Here is a 7760-nt window from a genome sequence, read left to right as displayed (position 1 = left end):
CCCTCCCTTTCTTATTCAATTAGTACTACAACTGTCATGAAAGAATGTCACAGTGCATTCCTTAACGGAAACCTAAGAAACAACATGTTCTGTGAGGAGCCTTATGTTCTATTGGATGATCCTAAAATACGGAAGAGGTAGAAAGGGTCATAAAACTCAAAGGTCAATTCCGCTTCTTTGTGTTCAGTGTGCGTTCTCACTTTTGAAATCAAACTAACTTGAAGTTAATCAAATTGGGGATGCTCTCCCATCCCCATTAAATTACAGTAAAGTGTATCTTATCTATTTATTTTCAAGCGCAACAAACCACCCTGGTTTATTGCCTGTTTTCATATGAAAGTAGAATACGAACACAGTGAGCCCAGTCATGCTGCGCCATCTAGAGGTTGGCGTGAAAAAGCGTTTCTCGATTTCTATAGATTATTTTATGGCCTGTGCCAAGCATTTGGCTCGTCATATTTAATTTATGTGAAAATATTTCACGGCGCCATAGACCTCTCTTGGGAGGCAGCACACCCATTTGCGCTCAACCGAAGACATTATTGCTTACAAATCTGGCACCCAGTATTTGGAAGTCATTTGCTGGTGGTTAACCTTCAGCAATAAAAATAAATGGACGAGAAACCCAGACGCAGAAAAAATTATGTGCCATATAGCTTTCAAATGCCGTGCAATGTTTTCCAACACATTTAACTGAACACCTTAGCATGCGCAGGGCCGCAGACGCTTCAAAACGATGCCTGTCCATAATGATGCCCAGCCGGCCTCTTTGCGAGTTCAAAATGGAGCACGGCGAAGGACACGTAGAGCTAGACTGCGAACACGGACATATAGCAAGGCGTGAATGACGGAAGCAAGGTGAACTTTAAATGTGTTCTTTTGACACTACCAGGGGTTTAAGTGGGATAAAAAAAGGACATCGCCTCGGCCTGGCATAGCAGGCGGGGCAATCGGGGAGCAGGGGTGACTATCGGAAGAGCTTCGCGGCCGAATTGGAGAAAAAAGTACTTCCACTATCTGAAGAGCTTCGCGGCCGAATGGGAAAAAAAGTGCTTTCTGACTAATTGAAGGAAACAGTATAACGCCGCAGGTAAAAGATCCAGTTCCGGTGGGCGGGGCTAAAAGTGGACAGAGCGGTAACAAAGAGGGACTAAGAAGCCTCCTTCACAATCAGAAGCCAGCGTTTTGCATGGAAGATGACACTACCCAATCAAAAAGATAGTTGGGGCTTCAAGTCCCCTTCCAAAAGTGTATTGATTACAAAAAGCCCTCGCATTGCGAGTCAGCGCATGCGCTGCTAACGCCAGGCGAGACCTAAAAACACATAGCAACAGACAGTGGAAGCTGCTATAAACAGTCATAAGAGGTGTGATTTCACCTAAAAGAAGAGGATGACTTTCAGAGACATCGACCGGCAGGGTTCTTAGCGAATTTACATTTTGGGTTCCGAAAATGTCACTACCATATTACCATACCATATTAGTACATTCACCTGTCATAAAGTCTATGAGTCCTTTATTGAGACAGGAGCAACACTTTTTGGCAGAGCAGGTTTACTTTTCGTATGCAGTTACTGCACATTTCAGTAGCCTCACAGTGAGTACTGAGACATTGCAGAAAATCTGACGTTCTTTTAGAGAAACCTCTCAGAAGGTATTCTGTACTTTTAGAGGATGGAAGCTGCACCATGAAGCCAGTCTGCTATTTTCAATAACTTCCTAGAGAGGGCTGACATACTTTTATTGGACTTTACAAACATTTATGGTGTGCTATACTTCCAGGCTACTAAAAAAACATGGCTTTAATGTTTGTGTCAGCCTTCTTATAAATGCTCTGTCGGGAGTGAAGAGAGCTGCCAATTGACTTAGTGCCTAGAAGACTACAGCAAAAAAAGCATAGTGTTCTTTAGATGATGCCTTAGATTTTGGAATTTAGTCATATCACTTCCATCATTGCAAGCAAGGTTCTGTTCTATGAATGCTGCTAGCTATTAAAATGGGACCGAGTGAAGTTAAGGCCCCATGGCATGGGGCCTGTCAGCAGGTGTGGGTGGATACAGGTGAAGCCGATAGGCTGCTTTATTCCCTGTCAAACAGCTGCATATTCTACTGTCAGCTAGGCCCATATATTCTGCTCTAAGGGATTTGAAATGAGTATAAAAACGCCTAGCCCGAGAATCTTTTGAACACAACCCTTTCTGCACTGATGTCAAGAAGATGCTGAACTATATAGGCACAGAGATATAGGGAGAGGTATTTTTTTCACGACTAGAAAATTAGACAGTTAAAAAGTCAGGTATTTATGAAGCAGATCCTGTGGCATTGCATTGTTTCTTGTCTCTGAAGTTGTCATAGGCATGTTTCTTTTTTAGCTTGGAATATGGTCTTGCTTGTGCTAATGAACATGTTCTCATCCTCGTGGCATTCCAATGTGTGTGTTCTCTTAGTCTAAAGGCCCTGTCTTCGTGGCCTGGCCTCAGTGTCCCAGTGTTAGTGTCCTTGTGTCAGCTTATCTTTGACAATATGCAGTTTCAGAATTCCCATCCACTGTCCCTCTTTAAATAAACTCATTTGTCAGAGTCTCTATGTCAGCATCCCATGTCAGTGTTCCTCTGAGTTCCTTTCGCCATGTGCTTATGTCTTTGTATGTTTCTGTCACTGGCCGTCGATGTCCAAGAGTTGGGGTCTCCCTGACTTTTTCAGTGACTTTGGGACAGCACGGCGAGGGTAATTGTGGGATCCAGAATTGATTAGTGATGCACCGTGTTTATGAGCGGTCACTCAAAAGCACTTATCACACCTACACTGAATAATTCAGCTCTTTACAGATTAAACAGCTTGCTCGCATTACCCACAACTTGTTTAGCCTCCACTGACTTTCAGAGGCTGACAGGGTGTTATAATTCAGTCCCCTGACTTTGGTCAACAGCATCCTTCTTCAGGAACCTCTGGTCCACTGGAAAACTGGAATCAAAATGTCTATCCCTCATTGGTACCTCCTTTTCCTGGACTAGGCTGGTTAAAAGTTCCTTGGAACAAGAGAAGCTCTTAGGGGAGGACATTACTACTAGTCACAGAATCCAAGCAGTGGAATTCTCTCCCTTGGTGCTCAGAAACATTGGAGTATAATTGCAAGGGCATTGCGCCATAGGAACGTCACTTTTAACAACGTTCCTGTGGCGCAATGCCCTTCTACATATTTACAAAGCGGCGTTAAGCTACTTTTTGTGGCTTAACTCTGCTTTGTAAATATGGTACCCTTTCAGGCAGGTGTCTGCATGATAGGGGAATGCAATTGTTGTTGTTGTGGACGTTCCACCAGAACACCCATTGCTTTTTGACGCTTTCCCAGATTTACATCGATCTGTAGATCTGAGGCAGCACCAAAAACTATCACCAACCAAGAGCATGCATTAAAATGGCGAAACGAGGAGAAATTATTTTATTTCTCCTCAGTTTTGCTCTATCTATGTGTGCTGATGATTAATGACGATTTGCTACTTCTATGTCTGCTGCATTCTGCAGCCCACATAGAAGTAAGAAATTGCCATTATTGATTGTTTATGTGCAGGAAGGTGTCCCTTCCTGCACATAAACAAACATTCCCTGCAAGGCAGGCACACCCCTTGCACTATAGTGCAAGGGTGCCTGTGTTGGCGCTAGGCAGCTAATTTTACCGCCGTTGCTAGGGTAAACACAGGGGTGTGCCGTATTGTTGTAAATAATGTGCATCCCTGCGTTTTGGAAATGTTGGAGTGCGGCTCTGCCAAATTTGACGCAGTACAGCGCTCCGACATTGCCTTGTACATATGCCCCATTGTGGCATTGAAACAATTTAGGAGTAGGCTAAAGACATTTTTCCACTGAAACAGTGACTCTTAACCTTTGGACTGAGGACTCATGGATACAAGAGGCATACGTAATGGATCCATGATTGTTTAAAAAATTCAATAATATTAGCAGATTAATAAAGCATACACATAAGAAAAAGCAAAATTGACAATTGGAAATTTTGAAAACGCTCAGTAAATATGAATGAAATTGAAGGCTAAACATTAAGGGCCTCAGGTTTTGGCACAGGCCAGCGCCGCTAGGAATCTGGCTGCGCTACCATGCGTCAAAAGAAATCTATGAGATACAGCACGTTCCTGTCCTTTTCCCCTGCACTGGCACACAATGGATTGTCATGCGCCAACGCATCTGCGTTGTAGGTGTGTTTGGTTTTGTGCACAAATGGACACCATGCTGCACAAAAACAGTTACATGGGATGTTTTCCTCTTTCTAGGTGACCGGGGGTGCCATTAGAATCTGATGCATTCCCAGGGTTACGATTCCTCATAAATCTGGGAATGCTTCAGATTCCATAAGTGTTGCATGGGAACACCCACAGCAACACCCATGGAACGCCTCTTTCATGCAGTATTCTACATGATAGGGGCACATATTTACAAGGGCCATTAAAAGCCACACAAAGTGGCTTTGCGTGGCCTTGTAAACATGCTGCGGCACATTGTGCCACCAGATCATCAAAAAAGTGCCACTTCTGCGGCACAAAAGTGTCGCTAGGGGCCTTGTAAATGAGACCCTAAGTTAGTTTCTTATCTTGATTTCTTGAGAACATCACAAATGGTCTACTGTGCACCCCACCACCCCGAATCACTACTGGAAGCCAGGTACCTCCACCTAACCAATTTTTATGATTAGAACCTCAAAACAATCAAACCCTCCAGGATTTTGCGATTTTGCGGTTTGCCGAGAAATCGTCACTTTTGTAAAAATGCCACGATTTTTACAAAAGTGCCCGCAAAATCGCCACTTTTGTAAAAATGCTGCTATTTTTACAAAAGTGCCCGCGAAATTGAAGGAATGCAGGGAAAAGGTTAAGGTTGTACATTTCTAAGGTAATTGTAATTCTTCACTTGCCTGCATGGATGTTACAATATTACAAGCAGTGAAAAATGTTTAGCATTTGTGTTTTCCTGTGTCAAGACCACCTTATGCATCATTCACAAACAAGATGCCTTGTTTTTTTGCATTTGTGTCAACAGCACTGTGCGACCACTTCACTATATATCGTTAATCACAGCAGATGTCTGCATTCATTGTGTGGTTTTAATTTTCTCCACTTACATTTAATGATCCTTTTAGAATACTGTGCAAACTGTGGTGTCCTTATGTTTCAAGTTTGGAATTGTATATCTTTCACCTACTCGTTCCATCAGTCACTGTGCATTTAAGAATCAGCAGTTTCCACATAAGCTTTTTCCGACATCTGTTCCATAAAAGATCATTTTTGATTTATTCATCGATCACCATATTCATTATACATTTTTGCTAAAACCGGCATTTTTTATTATCTTGGCAATTTGCTTTTATGAGTATACATTCCTTCCTGATCAGATAAGACTGGGACTCATGCTAAACGTCATGCCGTTATCTCCCGGCATGGCCGTAACCGAGGGGAACAGCCATTACAACGCGGTTTTTACCACGCGTTGCCATTACATCGCATGCGTTACAACGCATGGTAAAAACCACGCATACCATTACATCGCATGCGCTTTTACTACGCATGCGATGTAATGTGTAATGGTGGCGGCGGCTATCCAAGTCGTTGCGAGGAAACTGAGGCTGTTTCCTCACAACGACGTGCACCAAGCAGGAAGGAGGAAGCAGGAACCGGGAGCAGAGACGGCGACGCTGGAAAGGAGAGAGGGTTTGCGCTTGGGGTGGGGGTTACTTTTGTAGGGTTTAGGGTAGTGTAAAAGTAGTGTTGTAATGTTTGTGTTGTGTGGGTTTTTTTTTACAACGTTTTAGTGTGTTTTTTTGTAGTGTAGTGTTGTTTTGTAGTGTTTGTTTAGTATAGTGTATTAGGGTTTAGGGTAGTGTGGTAGTGTTTATGTAGTGTAGTGGTTTAGGGTTTCTGTAGTGTTGTAGTGTTTGAGTAGTGTAGTATTTTAGGGGTTAGGGTAGTGTAGTGGTTTAGGGAAGTGTAGTAGTGTTTGTGTAGTGTAGTGATTTAGGGTTTAGGGTAGTGTTGTAGTGTTTGTATAGTTTAGTGTTTTAGGGGTTAGTGTAATGTTTTAGGGTTTAGGCTAGTGTAGTAGTGTTTGAGTAGTGTAGTGTTTTAGGGTTTAGGGTAGTGTTGTCGTTTTGTGTAGTGTAGTGTTTTTTAGTTTAGGGTAGTGTAGTGTTTTAGGGTTTAGGGAAGTGTAGTAGTGTTTGTGTAGTGTAGTGTTTCAGGGTTTAGGGTAGAGTAGCAGTGTTGGTGTAGTGTTTTAGGGTTTAGGGTAGTGTTGTAGTGTTTGTGTAGTGTAGTGTTTTAGGGTTTAGGGTAGTGTAGTGGTTTAGGGTAGTGTAGTAGTGTTTGTGTAGTGTAGTGTTTGAGGGTTTAGGGTAGTGTTGTAGTGTTTGAGGGTTTAGGATACTGTTCCATTGATTTAAGGCTGAAAATGAATGATTATGAGTAAAATAAAGTACCACAAAAATGCCGCTAAATTGCCATATTTGTGCCGCTAAATTTGCGAATCCATGCTGCTATATCCTGGGGGGTCTGAACAATAGACATAAGTACAGAAACGAGTGTAGATCAAATAATTACTCAAATTGTCACTGGTTCATTGTTTTGAGGTTACAATCATAGAAATTGCTTTGGTGGGATTCCTGGCTTCCAGTAGCGATTCAGCCGGGCCCAAGGTTAAGAACCGCTGTCCTAAAACATATTTTCTATTTTTTTTTACTTTGCCTGGATCCTCACAGGTTTTGTGTGCCTTATGCATGTGTTCATGCCACTATGTAAGTGAATACCATACTGAGCACCGTAGTACACAAACATACCATTGCTGCTAATTTGAATATTTATACTAAAATCACCATATTACAAGTAATAAAGGTATTTTGTTTTGCACCATTTATTGTTGGCCTGGTTCAGTCTGTTTTGGCGAAGAAAATATTAGTGTTCAGGTTTTGTCTACAGAGATCTTGATTTTTGCTCCTCCAAACAACAGTAACCGATGGAAAAAGAAATTAAACAAAAGGGCACACTCCTAACGGTCTGCATTCGGATGCTAAATAGCACTTCAGGGCAAAATGGTACCACTTAGGCAGTGAATGTAACATTTCCATGTGTGTTAGTCCTTGGAAGCAGTTCATTCAGCCCAAGACAGAAACTAGGTCTCAACACTCACAGAGAAATGTTAAAATACAACCCACCTAGAACTGCTCCACAGGAAGGAGCCAAGGAAATTGTGTAGATTCACCTTAATTTGAAGGTCCAGCCTACCAGACACGGCAGCGGTTTTGTTGTGAAAGACATATGTGGGTTTGCTAAGAGCATAGAGGGGTATGCAGCCTGCCCATTGCTTACCATTGGTTGGGTTTGCCATCACTTCTATTTGCCTGTTTCTTATCCTATAGCTTGCCTTGCTCGTCTTGTGTCTGTCTCCTTCATTGTAGCATTCCCAATTAGCCTGTGTCCTTCCACTGTTCACTTTTAGGGAACTACTTTTTTCTTTTGTCTTAAGCACGTCGCAGGAGTGCATGTGTTATCCAGTTATTTCACAAGTTTGCTTCTCTTCCCCCACCTCAAGTTGCTTTTTCTCCCCTTTATGCTTCTTCCCATACCCTCCATGGTGAGCTCGCCCTCGTATGCTTCTCCCCCGATGCTTTCTCACTGGAGTGTTTGTCCCCTTCCACTCCAGGTTGCTCTCTTTCTCACCCATTTGCTTTTTTCCAACTCCATCCAAAACCTCTTTGTTGCT

The sequence above is a fragment of the Triturus cristatus genome, chromosome 3_1, assembly GCF_964204655.1.
Source record: "Triturus cristatus chromosome 3_1, aTriCri1.1, whole genome shotgun sequence".
Classification (NCBI taxonomy): domain Eukaryota; kingdom Metazoa; phylum Chordata; class Amphibia; order Caudata; family Salamandridae; genus Triturus; species Triturus cristatus.
The sequence above is the reverse complement of the archived record's forward strand: the minus strand, read 5'-3'. Positions refer to the sequence as shown.